At 49.2% G+C, this 22,120-nt stretch overlaps 1 pseudogene; it reads left to right on the top strand.

Moving 5' to 3' along the window:
- Positions 1-3,426: 3,426 nt before the first annotated feature.
- Positions 3,427-12,558, top strand: LOC149371346 (uncharacterized; annotated as a pseudogene).
- Positions 12,559-22,120: the final 9,562 nt, after the last annotated feature.

Genomic DNA, 22,120 nt, shown 5'->3' with positions numbered 1-22,120 from the left:
CTTAAAGATTCCGAGGTGGTTTAAATTATTCCAGAGATCTGAGAGGTCAGATTTCAACGAGGTGCACTCTCAGGATGCGTTAACGTAACATAGGTTTTCAAACCCGCTTTGCAGAAGGAGTCTAAACGTGTGGCGCCTGGTCAGAACATGAGCAGCTTCAGTCCAAAGGCAATGTTTTTTTGTCTATTCGCGCTATGAAAACTGATGTCTGAGAGGAGATATGGACAAAAGATGTTGCATAGGCGGAGAAAAATGGAGACATTCTTAATGACTAGAGTCTGTCGAAAAAAAGTGCAATAGAAACGCTGAGAAGGCTGCATGACTTTTTTTGCATACAATGGGCTGTGAAATAGAGCTATTAATTACATCGACCTGGAACGACGGCGCGAAATACATCCAGTTATAAAGAAAGCATAAAATAAATATCGGACAGACGGTCTAATTATTCTCTTTTCGTGTCTTTTGTCAAACTTCGTCCAAGGAGCATCCAGTGTTCGCATGCCTCCCAAATTTAGAAAAAAAAATTTATTTCAGTTGCGTTTTACGATGCCAGTAGCATAAGCCGTTTATTATATTAGCACCAAACGTGGAATGGAATCTCGAAAAATTTGATTCACTGGTTAAGCAGGTATGTGCAGGAATGAACAGTTAAAAGAGCTCCTTTAAAACGTAGATGAAGGCGTTGGAGAGCACCTTGGTCTGCATCATTAGATAAGCTGCTGTTGTCGCGGAGCCAAAACACGCGGTGCTGTGCTTTGGCTGCAGCATAATCACAAGCAGGCGCGCGATATAATTTAACCCTAAGAAACAGCTAAATGTCAGAACTACTCTTTAAATATTCCGTGTACCACGAAGTAAAATGAGCCGACGCTGATGCAGCGATCGAATATCGAGCGTTAGCGCATATAACGTTGGTCGTCGGTTCAAATCCCTTCCGCGAGCTGGACTCTAACTTAACTTGCAAGTTTAAGCTGCACGAAACGGGAAACTGTATGGCACAACTCCGAAGACTTCACTTCTCAGCGCAAGCTTCTGTTTCACAACGAAAGCTGTAATAGCTTTGAACAAGCCATTTAGTAGAAGCAATTTAGGGGGTGCAGCGGCAGCCGTGGACACCATCGCCGCATACCTCAAAGCTCAAATGACGTGTCCACTGACCAGGGGGGGGGGGGGGGGGGGCAGTTATGACACTTCGCGACAGGACCTTAAATAAAGTTTCTTTGTTCCATAGCCCTCTAGTGTAAATATTCAAAGAGGTGTAAACGCATACAAGAACTGACACTGAATTTGTTTAGCATTAAAACCCCCAGCTGACGCGAGAAGTTAGTCTTCCTCATTGAAATTATCATTAACGTCACCTGCATTAGCCATCAACCACTCCCTTTGTGCGACAACGAATTATGCTGTCCAGCTTAACTCTCGCTCAGTTGCACGTTTTTAATCTCAATACACTTGGTTGGTGAAAGGTACTTGGTTGCTAGATTACCTTCATTCATTGCTAACGATTTCGGACGGAGGAACGTCCTTTATCAGAGTGTACACTGATTAAGGACGGTCCTCCCTCCGAAACCTTTGGTAATAAACGAAGATAACAGGAATGTTGTGGCCCCTTCATTCTGCAAGTATATGTATATATCGCCCATTACTGCTTCTACAACTTGATTTCTAGCCAGAGCTTGTCTACGGCTCTTTCCGTCTTAGAGCCGCACTTTATTTTTGCGCAGTAGCACATAATGAGCCTTTCTGAAGCTTACACGAGTGCATGTTAGATCTCGCAATGGACCCTGCAAGGACGTATTCACTCTCTGGCAGCCCTACAGGCTCCCGGAACTGCTAGCTCCTTGAGAGCTGTGGCACCTGCGAAAGGGTTTCGCGTTCAATTTTAGGACAGTATTTGAAATGTATGCATCAAATCGTCAGTAAAAATCCTGTTCTATCCCTTATCTTGTCTGCCTTCAGAGGGCAGCTGGACTGGGCTGCCCCAGCAATTCTCTCTCTAAACTCTCGATAAAGTTTTCGTGCCCAGACGCAAGGTGGCTGTTCTGCCCTTCGCTTTCTTTTGTATTGTTTATTTTTTAAGAACTTGCCATACATTGACGGCGCGTTTTTGCGTGGCATGAAATAAAACACTAACTCTGAGTTCTTCGCTTATTAGGCGGGACATCGGCCACATGAGTTCGGACCTAACACAATTAGCGCGCCCGGAGCGTTGTTAAAATGAGGCACGACGGGCCCATTAGCTCGTGCAGCGACGACCATTACGGTAAACGAGCCGCCGGGATCGTCTTGCGGCTTGTGTTCTGTGCATTCGTATTTCGAAAGAAGCTCAGTCCTGCCATTCACTTAAAACAGGGTGCTAATAAAGCACCTCTGCCTGACTTCGGTGCTCCCGTCCCAACGTCAGTTCTAAAGTGAAATTCCTCACAGGAAAACCGTCTGTGTAATTCTCGCACTAGACTGAATGTTTTAGGAAAACCTGATAAACATTTTTAAAGTTGTCATGAAGCGCTGGCAAACGATGGACGACACAGAATTGGCCCTACTGGAGATCGAAAATGAGCGCATGAACTTAGAATTCTCAATAGTCTCATGGTGAGAGAAGCGTCAGACGAATCGCTTACTGGAAAACAACATTGATTCAAAATACGGACGCAGTGGTCTTTTTTTACTGTTGCCTAAATAAGCAGCTCGAATCTAGGAACATTTTAGGGTAAGAATTATGTGTTGTAATGGGACCGACCGGAAGCACTTCAAGCAGCCGAGAGAAGAGGTAGACGAAGCGCAGTTGGGATTCTGTGTAACGCCTAGGAGTGCGTCCGTTGTTAGGGTCTTCGACCAACGCCCACCTACCATCACTTCGGAAAACGCACCTTTACACTTTGCAGAGTTGTCGCGGTCTCCGTCCCGGTCTCCATCCTTGAACTTCGGAGCCGAGCGTTACGCGCCCTGGGCACCATGCAAAGACATTATGAGCCAACCACCGCCGCCCATCCCTGCCACCGTTCTCTGTTCCGCGGTGCTGTCATGCCGGGAAACCCGCCCGGATTCCAATTCTACCGGCCGCCCTTTTGACAAGCCCTGGTGCTGCGCCGCAAGGCACGCGCCCTAACGCTTCCTGACAAGCCACGATGCTGCGCCGTACGGCAGCGGAGTCCTAGGAGAAGCATCTGCAAGCAACACGCCTGGACCTGTCGCAAGAGGCCAGACAGCGAGGCGCCAGATTCCTTCTCTCCCGGACGCCACCGCGCGCGGCAAAATTTGAAGCGGTTGGCCCGCGCGATCGCTGATTGGTCCTTTCGGACTGCCGTCGAGTGCTGCCTTTGGATTGGCCAGTTCTGAGGGGCCACCGTTCCTCAGGCTATATAAGCCCCAACGCTGCAGCTTGGAAAGTGTGACGGAGTGACGGAGTGACCGACCCACCGTGAGTCGAGTGCTGCTCACGAGTGGAGTCGGATGGTGTGACGTGCTGGTGTCTCGCTAATCGTCGCTGTGCGAGAACAGTCGCGTTGTGTAGCTCTCGGCCCCCGTGCCGATGTTGAACTATATTATGCCCTGTACATAATGTATAAAGCATTTTCTTAGTCTCACCGACGCCTGACTCGGAGTCTTCGCTACCGCTAAGAGAGCTGGCAACGCTCAGTCACGAAACGGGTGGCGAGCGCAACGGGATCACCTCTATGGCACAACATTGGATGGCAGCTATGGGATCGACCGACATCAGCTACCTCGGCGCGGTGAGTGCCTGAAGTTTTCCTCAAACGCCAGACTTTCTCTAACACAGGTTATAGTAGCTTAGAGAAAGAATTGGTGTAGCATTGCGTTAACCTTGTGTGTTTCAAGCCTAGGAAGAGTGTTTTGAAAACCAAGGGATGCTGAAGGGGTAAACAAGGCAGTGTGTGAAATTCTTGCGCGTACCGAACTAGTAGCGATATAGTAGTGTACGGCAAGTAGTTTCTAAAAGGGCAAACAGCAAGAGGCAGTGTGAACGATGGAGAGTTACAAGGTTAAAGAACTTCTCCAAATTTGTGAGGAGTTGGGCATTGATTTGGGCTCAACAAAAAGAAAGAAAGCGATCCTTGAGGTCATGAGGACTGCGGACGTGACGGCTGAGGAGGCCGAAGAGGCCTGGGCTGATATCAATGAAAGGCGTGAACGGGAGGAAAAGAGAGAAAATGAACGTCGCGAGGAGGAGATGCGGGAGCGCCAGGCGCTTAGAGAGCACGAGGTTAAAATGAAAGAGCTGGAGCTCCGAAAAATCTCGCCAGCGCCCAGTCTTGCTTCTACGACGGTTCCCTCTAACGCTCCAAAAATACGCGACCAACTGCCGCCCTTTGTAGTCGGCGAGGATATGGCTAAATACCTCGTTAAATTTGAGCATGTGTGCGAACGGAATGACATTGAGCGATCCCTCTGGGCACAGAATCTGTTAGCCTTGCTTCCCGGGGAGGCATCTGACGTGATAACTTGCTTATCGAAAGAGGCGTTTGAGAGCTACAGTGATGTGAAGGAGGCGCTATTGCGAAAGTACAAACTGTCGCCCGAAGCTTTCCGGTAGAGGTTCCGGTATGCACAGAAGGGCAGGGAGTCACATGTTGACTTCGCGTTTCGTCTAAAAGCCGACCTGGTTGAATGGCTGAAAGGCGAAGAGGTTTACGACGACCGCGATAAAGTCGTCGAATGCATCGCGTTAGAACAGTTCTACCGTTGCATTGATGAGGATGTCAAGCTCTGGCTGCAAGATAGGCTAAAGGAGGTTAAGCTAGACAAGGCAACAGAATTAGCTGGAGAGTATTACTTCCGCCGCAGCTTGCACAGCAGGGCAGTGCGTGTAGAAAAAGCAGATAAGAGAGACGGGTTTTCAAGGAAGCCCGACGAACGGAAGCAAATCAAGCGTCGCGAGTTTCGGAAAGACGAGTCCCTTACCAAAGAAACTGCGAAGGAAGGGCAGAATGCATCTCAGAATGCTAGCGATGGTCCCAAGCAGCGAAACGATGCGACGCGTTCTTTTGAAAAACGGAAGCCGTTAATCTGCTACAACTGCAAAAAGCAAGGGCACATCGCGGCGAACTGCCAAGAGAAAGTTGCTTTTGCAACGATACGGGAAACAAACAAAAACATGCGACTGTTGGAGCCATACATGCAGGAAATTAAAGTAAACGGCAAGAAGTGCAGAGCACTTCGGGACTCGGCAGCAACTATGGACGTCGTCCACCCGTCTTTCGTCTCCTCTAGTGACTTTACAGGAGAATGCGCTTGGATACGGCAAGTGGCCGAGGATGAGAGTGTCTGCTTACCGATCGCAGCGGTCATCATTGAAGGAGAGTTTGGAAAACTTAACACAGAAGCCGCTGTGTCTGCCGCCCTTCCGGAGCACTTTCCCTACCTGTTCTCAAATAGCTCGGAGCAGATGCTGAAGGATCAGGGCAAATCATTCTTTGCCGACGTGGCGTACATGGCCCTCACGCGATCCAAAGCGCGCCAACTGTCGAGGGAACTGGACTTTGAGTCGCTGAACGAACAGCGGTGCGGCACGCGGAGCGATCAAGGTAACTTGAGTGGCGGGCAGACACGGGAGATGCAGAGCTCGGAGACTGGCTTGGGAGAGCGTGGTTTGGACGAGACTGAGAGTGATACGTGCACTGCTAGCCGCGATCTAGACACGACGCCGCAGTTAGGCGACGCGGGCTCCATACTCGCTCCGGTTTCTGCCGGCTGGCAGGAGCTGGCCGCAGTTGAAAAGGAAACGCTCATTCGCGAGCAGCAGCAAGATTGCTCAATAGCCGATCTGATGAAGAGCGTCAAACTGGGAGTGGAGAAAAAGAGGATTTCATTTTACGAGAGATCTGGCTTATTGTATCGCTGCTACACCGATAAGCAGGGACGCAAATATGAGCAGATTTTGATCCCTCGAAAATATCGCTGTCAGTTACTGGAACTCGCGCACGAAAATGCGTGGGCAGGGCATCTTGGCTTAAAAAAGACCAAGGCTAGATTGGCTCAGGAGTTTTATTGGCCGTATTGTTGGAAGGATGTCGAACAATTCGTGCGATCTTGCGAGACCTGCCAGAGAGTGGGCAAATCCACTGACAAGTGGAAGGCGCCGATGAAGTTAGTGCCAGTCATAACAGAACCTTTTCGGCGACTGGTAATTGATATTGTAGGTCCTCTGCCAGAATCAACGAACGGGTGTAGGTATGTTCTGACGGCCCTGTGCGTCGCGACCAAGTTCCCGGAGGCGGTACCACTTAAGGAGCTAAATTCTTCCCAGGTCGTGGACGCTCTGCTCTCAATGTTCGCGCGCGTCGGGTTCCCTTCTGAGATCCAGTGCGACAATGGCAGCGTCTTCACCAGCTGCCTAACTTCTACCTTTTTGGAAAGATGCGGCATTAAAGTGGTGCACAGTTCTATCCATCACCCGCAATCTAATCCAGTAGAGCGAATGCATTCGGTGCTGAAGCGCATATTGAGAGCCCTGTGCTTTGAGCGTCACTGTGACTGGGAGGCCTGCATTCCCGCCGCTATGTTCGCCTTGAGGTCTGCTCCCCATGAGAGCACAGGCTTTAGCCCCGCGGAGCTCGTGTATGGCCGAATCCTTAGAACTCCGCTGCGCATGTTGCGAGAGTGTTGGGAAGGCAGTGATGACGACCCAAATGTAGTCTCCTACGTCCTCGACCTTCTTCAGAGGCTCGGGAAAACAAAAGATATTGTAGAGAGGCACATGAAGGCGGCGCAAATCTTGTCAAAGGGATATTACGACAAGTCAGCAAAAAAAACGCACCTTCGAAGTGGGTAGTCAAGTGATGTTGCTGCGTCCGTCGAAGAAAAACAAGCTCGAGGTTCACTGGGAAGGACCCGCGAAGGTTGTATCGAAGCTTTCCGATACCAACTACGAAGTGAAATTAGGGAGACGGCCCAACAAAATTTATCACAGCAACTTGATGAAGCCCTACATTCAGCGTCACGCGATTGTAAGCATGACGATAAATGCTGCCGATGAGGAAGGGGCGGAAATCCTGACGACAGCTGACATGAAAGATTGTGGTTTAGAGCTAATGTTAGAACAGCTGACTTTGGACGCGCGTCTAAGTACCACCCAAAAGGAGGATTTAAAAGGAATAGTTTCCGAGTTTAAGGAGGTTTTTTCGAACCGTCCCGGAAAGACCACCGTCTTAGAGCACGACATCGAGCTAACATCTGAGCAACCGATCCGCAGTAAACCGTATCGTTGTTCACCCGTGCAGAAAAAAATCATGGCTGAGGAGATTCAGCGCATGCGTGACTTGGGGGTTATAGTGCCAAGTGAGAGCGACTACACATCGCCCCTGATACTTGTCCAGGTTCCGGGAAAGGATCCGAGGCCATGCGTCGATTATCGGCGTCTGAATGCGATCACCCGAGATCAGACATATCCGATACCGAACCTAGAAGAAAGAGTGGAGACGGTGTCGAAGTCAAATTATATATCTACGCTGGACCTCGTGCGAGGCTATTGGCAAGTACCCCTTACGGAACGGGCTAGCCGTTGCGCCGCGTTCGTTTCCCCGTTCGGAACCTTCCGCCCACTCATGCTGAGCTTCGGACTTAAAAACGCGCCGTATTGTTTCTCTAGCCTGATGGACAGAGTGCTTCATGGTTTGGGCGAGTTTGCATTGCCATACCTCGACGATGTTGCCATCTTTTCGGACACTTGGGAAGAACATCTCGAGCAGTTGCGAGTTGTATTGTGCAGGTTGAAAGAGGCAGGCCTCACTGTGAGACCAGCTAAATGTCACCTAGGTTGCGGTGAGGTGACTTATTTGGGCCATGTGGTGGGGCGCGGCCGGCGTAGACCTTCCGACATCAAGGTAGCCGCTATTGTAAACTATCCCCGGCCAACCACTAAGACGGATATAAGGGCTTTTTTAGGTTTAGCTGGATATTACCAACACTATGTGAGAGACTACTCTGACCTGGCCAGCCCGCTAACAGACGCGCTTCGAAAATCGGAGCCCGTTAAGGTGACGTGGGACTCGAAGAAAGAAAATGCGTTCCAAATGTTGAAACAAGCATTGAGCCATAAGCCGGTTCTAACGGCGCCAGACTTTTCGAAAGGTTTCATCATTCAATGTGACGCGAGTGATCGCGGAATGGGAGCGGTGCTATGCCAAGAAGAGGCTAGTGGTCATGAACGACCAATTTTGTATTTGAGTCGGAAACTAGGCTGTAGGGAAGAGGCATACAGCACCTCTGAAAAAGAGTGCGCCTGCCTTGTGTGGGCAGTTCAGAAGCTGGCTTGTTATGTCTCCGGTTCTAAGTTTGTTGTGGAAACGGACCATTGCCCTCTAACCTGGTTAAGTAACATGTCGTCTAAAAGCGGCCGTTTACTGAGGTGGAGCATGACCCTCCAGCAGCACAATCTGGTTGTCCGCTATAAGAAGGGAAGGTTGAACGCGAACGCCGATGCTCTAAGTCGTGCATTCTAGGCCTCGCTTCTTTCAGTGACCTCCTCGTTACTTACCTTCTCTCGCTTTGCAGCAAACTATCATGTTCGAAGGAAGAAAGGGGCAAAAATGAATGACCTCATTTGCTTCCTCAGTAGTGTGTTCTCGGTCCAAATGATTTCAAGGGGACCAATCTTATTTTCATTATTATTGTTGATTATTAAGTGCTCCTGCTATTTTGATGTGTTGACACTTTGCAAAATGGTTGTTTGAACCTTGTGTACCAGATCGTACACATGCCTCTTGTTGCAGCGGGAATAAATGGGGACATCAATTTAGTTAGGTTAATTTGGATTATGGCTTCGTCTGGTGTTTGATGGGAGACAGAGGGCACTTGCTTGTGTTGGGTGTTGCCTTTTGCCGGTCGGTTTTGTAGTCTGCAGAACGACCAACCATGACCAGTGGCGAGAAGCAAGGGGATCGGAACGAATTCAGCGAAGCTGGTCGAGGTGCCTTGGCGACAACGAGGTCAACAGAGCTCCTGGCCTGCGAGTGGGACCTGGTGCTCGTGAAGTTACCTGGACTGGACGTGAACTTGGAAGAGCCTGACGAAGATGCGCGCCTGGCATCCGAGCCACGTGGAAGCAGCTCGTCTTCCCGGCGCCTTATCTGATGGCGGGGATGCTGTCATGCCGGGAAACCCGCCCGGATTCCAATTCTACCGGCCGCCCTTTTGACAAGCCCTGGTGCTGCGCCGCAAGGCACGCGCCCTAACGCTTCCTGACAAGCCACGATGCTGCGCCGTACGGCAGCGGAGTCCTAGGAGAAGCATCTGCAAGCAACACGCCTGGACCTGTCGCAAGAGGCCAGACAGCGAGGCGCCAGATTCCTTCTCTCCCGGACGCCACCGCGCGCGGCAAAATTTGAAGCGGTTGGCCCGCGCGATCGCTGATTGGTCCTTTCGGACTGCCGTCGAGTGCTGCCTTTGGATTGGCCAGTTCTGAGGGGCCACCGTTCCTCAGGCTATATAAGCCCCAACGCTGCAGCTTGGAAAGTGTGACGGAGTGACGGAGTGACCGACCCACCGTGAGTCGAGTGCTGCTCACGAGTGGAGTCGGATGGTGTGACGTGCTGGTGTCTCGCTAATTGTCGCTGTGCGAGAACAGTCGCGTTGTGTAGCTCTCGGCCCCCGTGCCGATGTTGAACTATATTATGCCCTGTCCATAATGTATAAAGCATTTTCTTAGTCTCACCGACGCCTGACTCGGAGTCTTCGCTACCGCAAGAGAGCTGGCAACGCTCAGTCACGAAACGGGTGGCGAGCGCAACGGGATCACCTCTATGGCACAACAGTGCAACGCCAGCGTGACCCTTCTCTCTTTAGTGCGGCGATTCCTCATGGATGTTGCAACCTGTGGTTCCGTAACCATGAAGCTGACTAACCTGGTCCTCATTTAAGACGAGCTTCGTCGACGTCCTCGGCCGTCCAGCCGTATGGAAAATCCGCTTCGAGCAACGTCTAGGTGCTGAACCCCAGCTACCGGCTCAAGCCTTCACTAGCTATATTGAGCACATTGCTTACTTATGCAAGCGTGTCAACCCATCGATGCCCAAAACTGACAAGTTAACCAAATTCTTAAAGGGATAGCCGTAGATGCTTTTCAAACCTCTGCTAAAGCTATAGCGAGTTAGGAAAGCAACATGTTTCTACGCGGCAGTCTGACGCGCTTTCTGAGGACCTTGGTGGCTTGGTCCTTGGTGCATCGTCTTGTGAGCAGTCTCTGTTCATCGTCATCATCAGCTGGACTACGCCCACTGCCGGACGAATGCCTCTGCCTTGTCTCTTTAATTAAACGTGTACTGTGCCAGCTGCGTACATCCTGTGTGCGCAAACTTCTTAATCTTATCCGCCCACCTAACTTTCTGCCATCGCTGCTACGCTTTTCTTCCCTTTGAATCCAGTCTGTAACCGTTAAGAATCATTGGTACTCTTGCCTTCGCATTACATGCCCTTCCCAAAACAATTGTTCCTCTCGGATTCGACTATCTTTGTTCGCGTGAAGTCCGGTAGTAGTCCTTATTCAGCTGAACTCCTCTGGAGACGACGGCTGCTTCGCACTTCGTCTGTGGTTGGAAAGGCGCCTGCGACTTTCTCGTTATCAAATCAAATCAAATCTTTATTTCCATCGGTGCTACACAATAGAGTACAGAATAGAGCAGAATAGAGAATCTGCTTCTCCAATAGAGTTTGGACTGCTCAGGTGGCTGCCAGAGGATGAGGTCGACATCCGTACTCAACTATAGCACGTTGTAGGCCTGAGTATTAGATAGGCAGATACAAAATAGGCAGATACAGAATTTAGGCCGATACAAACATTTCGAGTGTGTCATCCAGTCTGCATATATAGATTATAGCGGAGCTCCGGCCAAGCAGGCTACGAAAAGCTGGTCGGCAGGCGGTTCACTGTCCTCTTACAGGATGTAAGTGACAATAGCTTCACACCAATAAAGGAGTACAAATAAAATTTAAAAAAATATGTGGAGGGAAAAATGGTGAGGGTGAGAAAGAATGAAAAAAGCGAGGAAAGAACCATGAGTACTCTACAGCGCACGTGCCACTGATAAAATGCGACTTTCTAGCACCACCCTACCGTGGTGGTCCATTTCCGCTGGAAAGAAGGCTCGGCCAGAGTTCACAGTTCGGAGTCTAAGAAGGCCCATAGCAAGACTTCCAGCCTCGTAAGGAGGGAGTACATCTGTCGGTGCGGCCGCCGAGTATAAACGGCCACATTTCTGCTCCTCGAGAAAATGAAGCCGATTGACCTCACAACCAAGTGCTCGAAAGCAGCGCGGGGTCACACCGTGCGCAAGGCCGGCACAGGGAATGCCCTTTGGCTAACCGGCTGAAAGTGCGTGCCACAACACAGCCGTCCAGCACATGTTCTTGTGTTTCTAAGCTATCACAATTGACGCACTTGCCGTCTGGAAAGATACCGAGCCGGAGAAGCCACTCTTTAGTCGGCAGTGCCCCCCACTCGATGCGCCAGCGAAAATCACTGAACGCGTAGTTCAAGTCGGGGCAGTGGACGTCCGTCCAATTAAAGTCGGGCGTTTTCACTGGATCTGCTCCCGGTGGTAGCGAAGCAAAACAAAACGTCTCGCACAGTGCCGATACTGCCATGTTAATACGAGCCCCTTCGGGGAACGCTTCCTCAAGCTGTGTGTACATGCGCGCTGCTACGGCGTAGTACTGCAAAGGGGTCGCTGCGGCGGGCGAGCTATTGCAAAGGGCACGGGGCACAAGGGAGCGGCCGTGGCTCCTTTGTCATTGCAAGAGCAGGAGCCTACCTAGATAATCTGCCTGGCCTACAAGGCGCATGATCCATTTGACTCATACAGATCGACAGAACGTCACCAAGCGTGGCATGCTCCATCTTCCGCTGTTGCATGCGAGGCGCAGGGGGGTTTGCGAAACTAGTTCGGTTCGGCATTCCCAGAACCAGCTAAACATCAAAGCGTGTCGTTCACTGGAGAGGGAGGTAGAGCGACGCGTGCAGCAAGCCATAGCTTGCTGCTTAGTACGTTTTTCACAAAGTATCCCTCTCTCTCAGCGGAAAGGGAGAGGCGGCGACAGCAGCTACTTGCTGCAGTACTGCTGCGACAATCCTCTACCACATAGGCTGAGATATGCCGCTCGCCCAAAACGGAAATCCAAAATTGTGACTTACTTGGAAAGGCCAACCGCTTTTGGGATCATGATATCCTAACTCCGCAAGCATAATGCGTGATATTTATTTTCGTTAAACTTGGCCCCGAAAAGAGAGGCATACTCCTCATACACGCGGGAAAAGCTTCCCAGGCTGTCTGCTTCACGCAAGAGTAAGGTGACGTCGTCCGCGCATGCAGTAACCTCCACCTGCGAGGCGCCAGGCAGGGCCAGGTCTTCAACCGAAGCCAAGCCTTCCACGCGTCGCAACAAAGGATCTATCGCGAGCACGAAGAACACCAGCACCACAAAGCGCGGCGTAGCAACCCCATTCAGAAGTACGTCGGAAGTCACGCTGCAGTACAGCAGTCGAAGGAGTTCAGTGAAGGCTCTCTGGAAGTTGTAGTAGCTATGGGTTCCTTCCCAGTATGAGAGTTCTAAGCGATCGTATGGTTTTTCTTGATCTACGACCCCGCTAGCCCTATGCGCATTCGAGTACTCAATGAGGTCCCGAATTAAGGTTAGTGAGGTGAAAATACTACGTCCAGGAACACGGCAAGATTGCTGGGGTGTAATAAGCTTAGGAAGGAGGCGGTTAATGCGTTGAACAAGAAGAGCTGTAAGAATTTTGTAGTCTGTATTCAGGATCATAATAGGGCGCCAGCTACACAGCTTTCACCCGCCTATGTCCGGCTTTGGGGACAACACGATCCGACCCCTCCGAAACGAGCGCGGAATTAATTACCGAGCAAGTGCGCTATCGAGAGTATTGAGTAGCGTGGGATGTATTTGCGGCTAGCCTATGGTGTAAAACTCCCCAGGTATGTCGTCAGTGCCCGGAAAAGTGTCTGCATTCATGCCCCGCAGGACGGATAGCACATTGGCGGCGGTGGTTGGACGCACGAGGGATTCCGAGTCTTCGTCGCTAAGTCGCGGAAGGAGGGACGCAAACTGCTTGACACGAGTTGTGTATTCCTGCCCTGTGGCGGATTGTTTAGAGGTAAACTGATCAGAAAAGTAGTGCCAAAACACATGCTCGATGTCTCGACGTTCGAGCTCTCCCCGCCGTCCTCAACGAGCCCCCTAGCAACGTGTGTCGGCATTCTCTACCGCGCTCGCATCCCGCGCTAGACGCAATACTTCAGGTCGGAGATTAGCGTGCTGCCATGCGTGCCGCGGTCTGCGAGTGCAGGTACAGTAGGCGCGACTGTCGGTCACACTGGAATTGCAAGCAGGCCTGAGCCTCCGGCGTCTTCGAACCACCCAGCCGAACGATGCGAATGCGCCGCAAGAAGTCCCTGAGTATGGCAGCTTTGCGTTCGCGCTTCCGACGGCCTTACCGAATGCACGCGTCCCGCCATTTCCTTGAGCACCATCCCAATCGCGCGGTCCAGGCCTGGTTTGTGCAAGTGACGTCACGACTGCTTGTTGCACTCAACATAAAGCCAATGGATCCTGCAGGACAGATATAACAAGACGCCAAATATCGCTACGTTTTCCAGTCCGGCCAGGTGAGTGAAGCGTAACAGAGAGTAGGCGGTGGTCCGACACGGTTGAAGGGATATCGAGTACACGACATTGTACGACTGCACTCAAAAGCTTGTCAGGAACATATACGCGGTCCAGCCTGCTAGAACAAAGCCTGTCGCGCCTAGTGTAGCGAAAGGAGTCTTCATGCAAATGACACCATGCGTCATGCAGTCTAAGCTCCGAGACAATGAGCTGGAAATCGGCAGTTTGCGTTGTTGAGCGCCGCACTACCACGAGAGCGCACATCCGTTTTTAAATCAAGAACTGAATTAAAATGTCCGATGAGCAAGAATCGGTAACTTTCCAAAAGGAACGGCGAAAGTGAGACATAGAAGTCGTCATTCTGCGAGTTGTCGAGAGGCGCTTATACATTTATGGTAAGTGTCTCGCGCTGGGCGTAATATAAATCCTGTGCAATGACCCTACCTTCTGTGTCAAAAACACAGTGGCTACCAGGAAACACGCTTCGCTTAAACATGACCACTGCCATGTTACCACTTCGAGGATTAAAGAAAAAAAGCTTAACAGAAAACCAGTCATTAAACTCGCGTACATCACGACCGTTGCGAAAATTACATTCCGGTCGGAAAAGTATATCCACCTTATGCTGCACAGTAAAAAAATTTGCACCCTTAAAGGTGTAGCGCTCATGGCTGCACCCTTTCCACACCCTCATTTTTTCTTATTTTTTTGGAAAAGGGGGCCCTGAGCACGTTAGCACCTTTAATGCACCCATGGACCCTTCAAAGATGCACGGGTGCAAGGGTGTTGTAGCTCCTTCGGGTGCAAGGGTGCGTAAGGGTGTACGGTATTCCTTGCCTTGTCGAACAGCATTCCAGTAGTTCAATCAAGTGTTTTTTTAATAAGACGTGAGCTATTCGAGTTTCCCATTAAAAGGCAGCTGCAACCTTGATGCGAGCAGCTATGACTGGGATCTACGTCTTCAGAATGTGATAATTAACTGAGTTATTTTAGCTGAAGTCCTAAGCGTCACTAACTCTAAGTAGGGGGTCGCTGAAATGGGATATATAAACTTAGACAAAAGATGCGCGGGAGGGTATCTGTTGTTTCAGCCGGCATCTTCGCTCCGGCATGCAGACGCGGTTGTTGCGACGCGCGTTTTTTTTTTTTTCATTTTCTATTTCCTCTTATCTTTCAACACACTTCTATCTGCATGTGGCAGCGGTGGTGGCTCGGCTCGAGCCAGTCGGCAGGCCCGTGCACTTTCCTTTTCATCCTTCTCCCAGTCACAACAGCAACAAACGGGACTCCACAGCAAGGAGGTTCAGAAACACCGTGTGTTGGAGATGCCGCAACGTTAGTGTAAAGTTAGACAGGTCGTCGGCAGATTTCGCGGGTAATGTTTAGCTTCCATTCAGAAGTGCACCCCCCAAAAAAAATTGATCAGCGCCTTTTAAAGCAATAAAAACCTATGAAACTTGAGAGCAGTTAGAAAAAGGGTGCGACAAGAATACTTTGCACCCTTTAACGCAGCCAAAAAAATAATGGTGCAACTGTAACGATCCCACCCTTGCTATGGGTGCGACGGGCACACTTTGCACCCTTTTTAGAGGGTGCAAGGGTGTGAGTTATAGACACGGAAATGCACCCTTAAGGGTGAAATTTTTTTTACAGTGTGCTGTCCGGATTGCGAACAATCTTGAACATGCAGCGTGAGGATGTTGAGGGGCACAAAGGCGAAAGGTAGCCATGGTGCCCACCAGGGGTTTAAAATACATGTCTTGATCGGAGTACTCACCACTAGTGGTGCTCCACGCAGGCAAGTCTACGCGAGGCTTGTTAGAAGCACGAGTGGCATGTGACGCGTCGGCGTCGCTGAGGGAAGAGTGGTCCAATGGCTGTCGTTGGACGCAGGTAGGCTAATTGCCGATTGTCGACGACGGCGTGCTTGCGAGACTCGATGTTCCGTCACACTTTGCCGCAGCCTCGGCGGGCGAAGCAACTGCGCTAGCAGCGGACGACGAAGCGCTGTCAGCATTCGGCTGTGGCTTTTGTTCGCTACCGGGCCGGTGGAGATCTTATCGCTCATACGTTCACCCGTCATCGTCGGCAACATCGCTGCTCGTTTTGCTTGCGTTTGCTCTTTAGGTTCTGCTGATAAAGGGCGCTCGACAATGGGCGTCACCTCCTCCTCCTTCAATGGTGTGATATTCACTGAATCGATGTGATTAGTAGACTTCACTACTTCCAGTGGCGTTGGTGGCGTGATAGAATGTGCTACCGGGCGGCTCTACACTCTCCTTGCCAACGTGAAACTGGCCATTAGGCTCGTTGGCTGCCGTCATTTCATCCACGAACCGTGCCCAGCGCTTGTGATGCTGTCGTGTGCGACTTGCGCTGTGTGTAGTCAACAGTAGCGTGCCATCCTCAGCAGCGCTAACGCCGCTACGCAGCCCTCAGTCGCATGCCCGAAGAAGGCGCAGCGCTCGCACCTCGGTGTCTCGCACGCCACCGCTAAGTGCTCTGCCAGGATGCACTTCGCACATAGTCGCTTCACACCGCGGTGAACTTGCATGACTTTGTGAACTTGAATTGTATGAAGTTGGATACCGGAGTGAGCATTTCCAGCCGGTCTACACGCGTGCCCGTGAACTTGCTTGGGTTCTCTTTCTTGAACTGGATATGCTGGACGCCACGTGATTTTTCAAATGGTGCCAATGCAGCAAGCAGAACATCGTCAGACACGTAGGCAGTCCGTGGACTGTGACGAAGACAACCGGCGGGCCCACAGGGTCTACCGGCACACGTTGGTTGGTTCCCGAGTTTGACAGCCCTGGATGCGGACAACTTCGTCGCATGTGCCGATGAGCGCACACACACGAGGTACTTGAAGCCACCGATGGGTTGCAGATTCAGCACGCCGTCAGCACCGGTAATTTTTATCGACTACCTCTATGACGACGTCGTGACTGGAGCCTCATTCCGCAGCCACTATGTAGAAACTATGCACCTTGGGAGGCGTCGGAGGGGCTGGTTGGGTGGATCGAATGTCCATCGCTGGCCGGTCCCAGGACCCGACTGTGTATAACGCGGTCCTTGGGCACTAGGACCCGACTGTGTACGACGCGGTCCTTGGGCAAGCTAGCTGACGGGCCAAGGATGATTCGGCCGGAGCAAAATCACGAGCAACGAGCACGCTCGGTTGTCGTCCAACGAATGCCCGCCGCTCTCGGCCATGCTCAATTTTTAAAGCTGATAGCCAACTTTCGAGATAAGGCTTGCAAAGTTGCTACAACCTTCTGGAACAACGTAGAATCGGCTACGCGTGGATGCGATCAATCAAGATAAGTTTGGCCGCGTCTTCCATCACAAACAAAGCGATAAAGTGGCTTGCCTGCAGCATTGAAGAATGGACAAAGACTACAAAGATTCGCGGTTATATATAGGGGTTGGTTATAGTCTGTGCATTTTTGCATCATCTGATTCATAGCGTGAATATTTTAGATTGTCGAGTGCCCTTAACGAAAGCCTACGTGATGATTTGTTTGATTGATCTAAAAGGTTATCCTGACTCTATTAGCGGCTCCCATATTAAACACCTTACCGGCAACGGACAGTAAGCCGATCGGTATCTATTTTATGAAGACCTTGATATCTCCTTTTTTATGAATTAAGATTTATAAGCGTTCTTCTAAGCCTATTGCTACGAAGGTGAAGGTTGCGCAAACACGTGACGAACCACAAAGAAGAGACACAGAGACACACTCTCTGCAGTGTCTCTTCTTTGTGATTCGTGCAGTGTTTTCGCAACCTTCAACTTCACAGCAACATGTACCAACAAGGCCCAACCGAAGTTTTATTGAAGTTCTAAGCCTATGGTACGGTCGAAGTAAGAAGGCATCGCGTATACAGGGAGGCTAGTTTTTCTAACATAATCATACATCCGTCCTCCAGCCCATCTTCAGTTACTTGATTCTGGCGAGCTGCTTTCCCCTATTTCATTATTCTTAAGGCTTTCTTTACATCTTCTTTCGTTACTGGCGGCATGTCCATTGCTGCGTGATAGTGCCCACCTCCCGGATTGCGTAAGATTTTTATAACATTGACTTTTACGCTACTCTTTGCCTGCCTTAACAATCTTATTCATGTTGCAAATGACATTGCCTTATTTGTCTCCTAACGCATACATGTGATTTCTGTCCATTCCTAGTTTCCTCTCCAACGTTTTTTGTCTACCTCTATTCTTTAGAGCTTGCTCGATTTTATCCATATTAACCTTCCTTAAGCCAGTTATCTTGTGAGCGGATGGCCTGATTCAATCCAGCAATCATAGTATGACACGCCGTAACCCCTCTCCACTTTTCCACCCATCAACTATGCCTGGAAACCGCGGTGTCCATCTCGCCACCGGTCGCCTCCCATTATCTCTTCCTTCTCGCAAGTTTCCTCCTCCGCCCTGCTCTCCCCGGAAAGAGCAAAGGGGGTTCCCCTCTCTCCATTTTGACTCCTGCCAATAATGGCTTCACACACCAACTCCCCAACACCGGAAAAATTTGGCGGTCAGAGGTGTTTCAATACTAACGCATTAAAAAACAAATTCCAGCAAACCTTCTGTCCGCTAAAGACTACTGTTGCAGAAACGCAGCGTGGAGACACCTTGCGCAGGGTTGTCAAGAAACAAAATTGAAAAATATTTTAGTCCACTTAAGCTATTCTGCATGAATAGCGAAACTCAGTGATAGTAAGCGAAAACTTTTGCACTTTTTTTAGACTTCTGCCGTTTTCACCTCTGCTTAATCAACTGCTTCATCCGTGTGGTTCATTTGACCGCAGACTATAAAAACTTTTGCTATCGCGCTTTTATTAACTTCTGATCATCAACACATATGCTCACAGAGCTAGGGGAGGTGTTTTGAAACCATTGACGGAGTTTTCAGATAGCATACTCAACTCGATGACCACACATGCGGCAGAGTTAAAAAACAAAACGTTTTTGAAAGCTGAGAAAGCAAGAGGTGGAGGCGATCGCGAAGAATACATTTCTGCGTCAATAATGCAAGGCTTCTTCTCAGAATGAGAGTAATGATATGTATACCTGGTTTAAAATGTATTCGCCACCTGTCAAGACGGTCGATCATTAACAAGTTGTTTCAACAAGCATAGCCAGCGGAAATAGTCCGAAAACCCGGTGATTACTCCAGTGCCGTTCTGGGCCAGAGGTTGAAATTACCAGCACCGAAATATATTCGTGGAAAGCAGTGTGTTAGTATCGTTGAGCAATGAAACCATCTCATGTTGCTGCCAGGCATCAAAGACTTATTTCAGATCGAGCTATAAAACGTGCCTCTGGCATCGAGACACACTAGCACCAAATGAACTTGCGGCGAGGTTCAGAATCCGCACGTGAATGCGAAAATTGTGAGGTGGAGGTCAAGGACACATTTCGGCATTGAAATTGCCTTTGAGAACAGGTAGGCTTGCCTTACTAATGCATGCATGTGTTCATGAGTAAAGGTGCCTGGTGGGGGAAAAAATGGGACATCGCTGAAATACAACAGACAAATTTTCGGACGACGTGCATTTACAATTACGATTTAAACATCAAAAACCATGCCTTTACATATGTGGTGTACTGTATTCAAACTATGAAAAAATTTTTTCCATGGCTTGTGAGTGCAAAATCACTTGGGTAACACATCTGGTTGCTAATTTGGCTTTCAAAACCATTACCGTTTCCTGACTGCCTCCGATATCCATCCTCTTTAATAAGAGCTGCTACGCGTGTCTTGTGTATAAAGGGAACTAAATATTCCTTACCATGATAATCATCCTCACTACTTTAACTACAGTAGGAAGGCTTCTCCCTACCTCTCCAATTAATCCTGTCCTGTTAAAGCTGTGGCCACCTCATCCCCGTAAACTTCTTTATCTCATCTGCCGACCTAACATTCTGCCAGCCTCTCATAAGCTTGCCTTCTCTTGGGATCTAGGTCGTTTACCTTTAACCTAAGGTTAAGGCAAGTAGCATCGATTAACTTGCCTTCAGATTAGGTACATTGCTGAAGACAATTTCGTCCTCTTGATTTCGAATAGGATGTCATTAACCAGAGTTTGTTCTCTGGACTACTCTGCCCTTTTCCTGTCGCTGACTTTACGCCTATCATTTTCTTTGAATGGTGTGCTACGTTGTCCTTAATTTAAGTTGTACCCTTTTCATTACACGCTTCTGCCCCATAGGTGGTACTGGTAAGATATAACTGTTATATACCTTTCTCTAAAGGGATATTGTTCAACTGCCGTTTCGTGATATGAAAGAATCGGTTAAATGCACGGCACTCCATTCTTATGTTTATACTTATTTCTCTCCTGTGATCCGGATCTGCCGTCAATACCTGCCCTAAGTAGACGTATTCACTTACCACTTTCTGAGCCTCGCTACCAGTTATAAACAGCTGTTCACGTGCAGCACTGTGTAAAATTACCTTGGTTTTCCACCAGGCATGCAGAGCAGAACATGCGTTTAAAAAGTAATACGCAGAAAACTTGATTTTTGACTGGTTTAAGGAATTTACGTCTTGAAGCGGAGATGCAGGAGCAAAGAAGTGACAGAACAGATGACGTGGGCATTTGACGGTGTGCAGAATACAGAAACTAAGCCAACATAATGTTTTAATGGCCGACTGGCAGTAAGCCAGGGAATATTAAAACAGAACTCCATGCTGCGCTTTTTCGGTACGCTCTATAGGAGCCAGAATTTTCCGCGGCTGTTAGCCTCGAACATAAAGGCCAGGGAAGCGCTAAGCCACTATCTCCAAAGTTTTTTTGTGCTTGAAATTTCGAGCTTCAAGCCGCGTTTGCTGTAAAAGATAAAAGAAAAATGGAAGAAATACAGTTCTGTGAAACGCAAGGCTTGAAAGAGTGCTGCAACTAAAAGCAGTTCATTCGGTCAAGGGATTCGAATGCGGAGACGAGCACAAAAGGTCTGAAAACTTGCGACCGCCACACCAGCCGCAAGAAGAAGCTTTAGAAAACTCTGGAAGGCGTCGCTTCGCATTGTGCATGACTCACGCGCCCCGAAGAGAAATCACGCGCCTGTCCTGAAAAGTTCGGTGCAGAGAGGCGCTCAATATAGCCCCAGCGGCCTTGAAAACAAAGTGATTTTTTCTTAGGTTCCCATTTCAGAAACTGGCTGAGCAATTAGTAAACGTGCGTCTGGAGGGAGCTGTTTTCGTAACATTTCAAATGGACGAACACCTTTTTTAGTACATTACGCCCTGTAATTTCTATTAAACGGATCACATATAAATTGTTTCTTATTTATTTCATTCCAGTTTTTTTTAAGACGTTAATCCAAGGCAGGAGCTGGCGAAGGCAGTGCAAAGGTCGTGCTATAACCTACGTCAGCCCCTGGACGCGGTTACACCAGTTCCGCGGTCGACGCGCGCCAAGTTCATGCATCTGGACAGCCGAAACTACTAGCCCCATATGCAGAATTGAAACTAAATATCTCGACATCTACTGCAGTACCCTAATAGCAATTATGAGCCAAATTGTAGAACTTAAGGATCATAAAAGATGTTTTTGTTAATTTTCCTAGTAATTTACGTATCTCCTAAGTTTCACGACTATCGGATATTCAATGCCTTTGCTTTGGTCCCGACGGAGTTAGCATTTTCCGGAAAAAGTCTACTTCTGGAAACCAGTGTTTCTTTCAGCGAAAACTGCGTATATATTCATTCATCTGCCAAGCGGACAAGAGCTCAGTGGTAGCTGTCAGCCGCTGATGCCAGCAACACCCGCCACTGAAGAGAAGGGGTGCCTAGGGTAGTGAGGAGCACTCAGGTAGCTGTGGGGCAAGCGAAAGGACATAAATGAACTTTCGAGACTATTTGGGCGTCGCTGCGCGAGCGGACTTGGTGGGTCTGGCTTTATGGCGCGAGAAAATGTCGCCATGCGCTTCTCTTCTGATCAAGTTGACTGGCAGCAAGTGGTTTACCAGAGACATTGCTTTAAGCAACTGTAGGTATCGTTTTTAGGTCATAATATTGCGAGGTAATATTTTCGTTATAAGATAGGCAGATCGCGGAAGTAACTCATAGGAAGGAGCCACTGTTTGCTTCTGGGACATTATTTTGCTCATACACATTAACAAGACTTTGAAGGGTTCACATATACCGGGTGTCCCAGCTAAATGTAACCAACCTTTTAAAAAAGACGAAGTGTCCTAGTTCAGTGAAACCAACTAAAGGTTGTTCAGAGCCGCATGGCGTAATCTCCAGTATGTTTTTTCATTCTTCAAAGTTAATTAATTAAGCTTAATTAGCTAACTTTTCAGTTATTGACTTCAGGGAAAAAGTGTCAGTGAAAATGTTTGAGATCGCCTCGAAAAACCGCTTGTAGTGCTGTTTTCATCACGGTACGATTTACGTATCTTCATTTATCGGTCTTAAAAGAAAGTTATCACGTGACCAGCTGCTCGCTCGCATATCTGCCCCAATGTGCA

This window comes from Amblyomma mixtum, chromosome 1 (assembly GCF_055824585.1).
Source record: "Amblyomma mixtum isolate Tamu chromosome 1, ASM5582458v1, whole genome shotgun sequence".
In the NCBI taxonomy this organism is placed as follows: domain Eukaryota; kingdom Metazoa; phylum Arthropoda; class Arachnida; order Ixodida; family Ixodidae; genus Amblyomma; species Amblyomma mixtum.
Note: the sequence above shows the minus strand (reverse complement) of the source record. Positions and strands in the feature narration are given on the sequence as shown.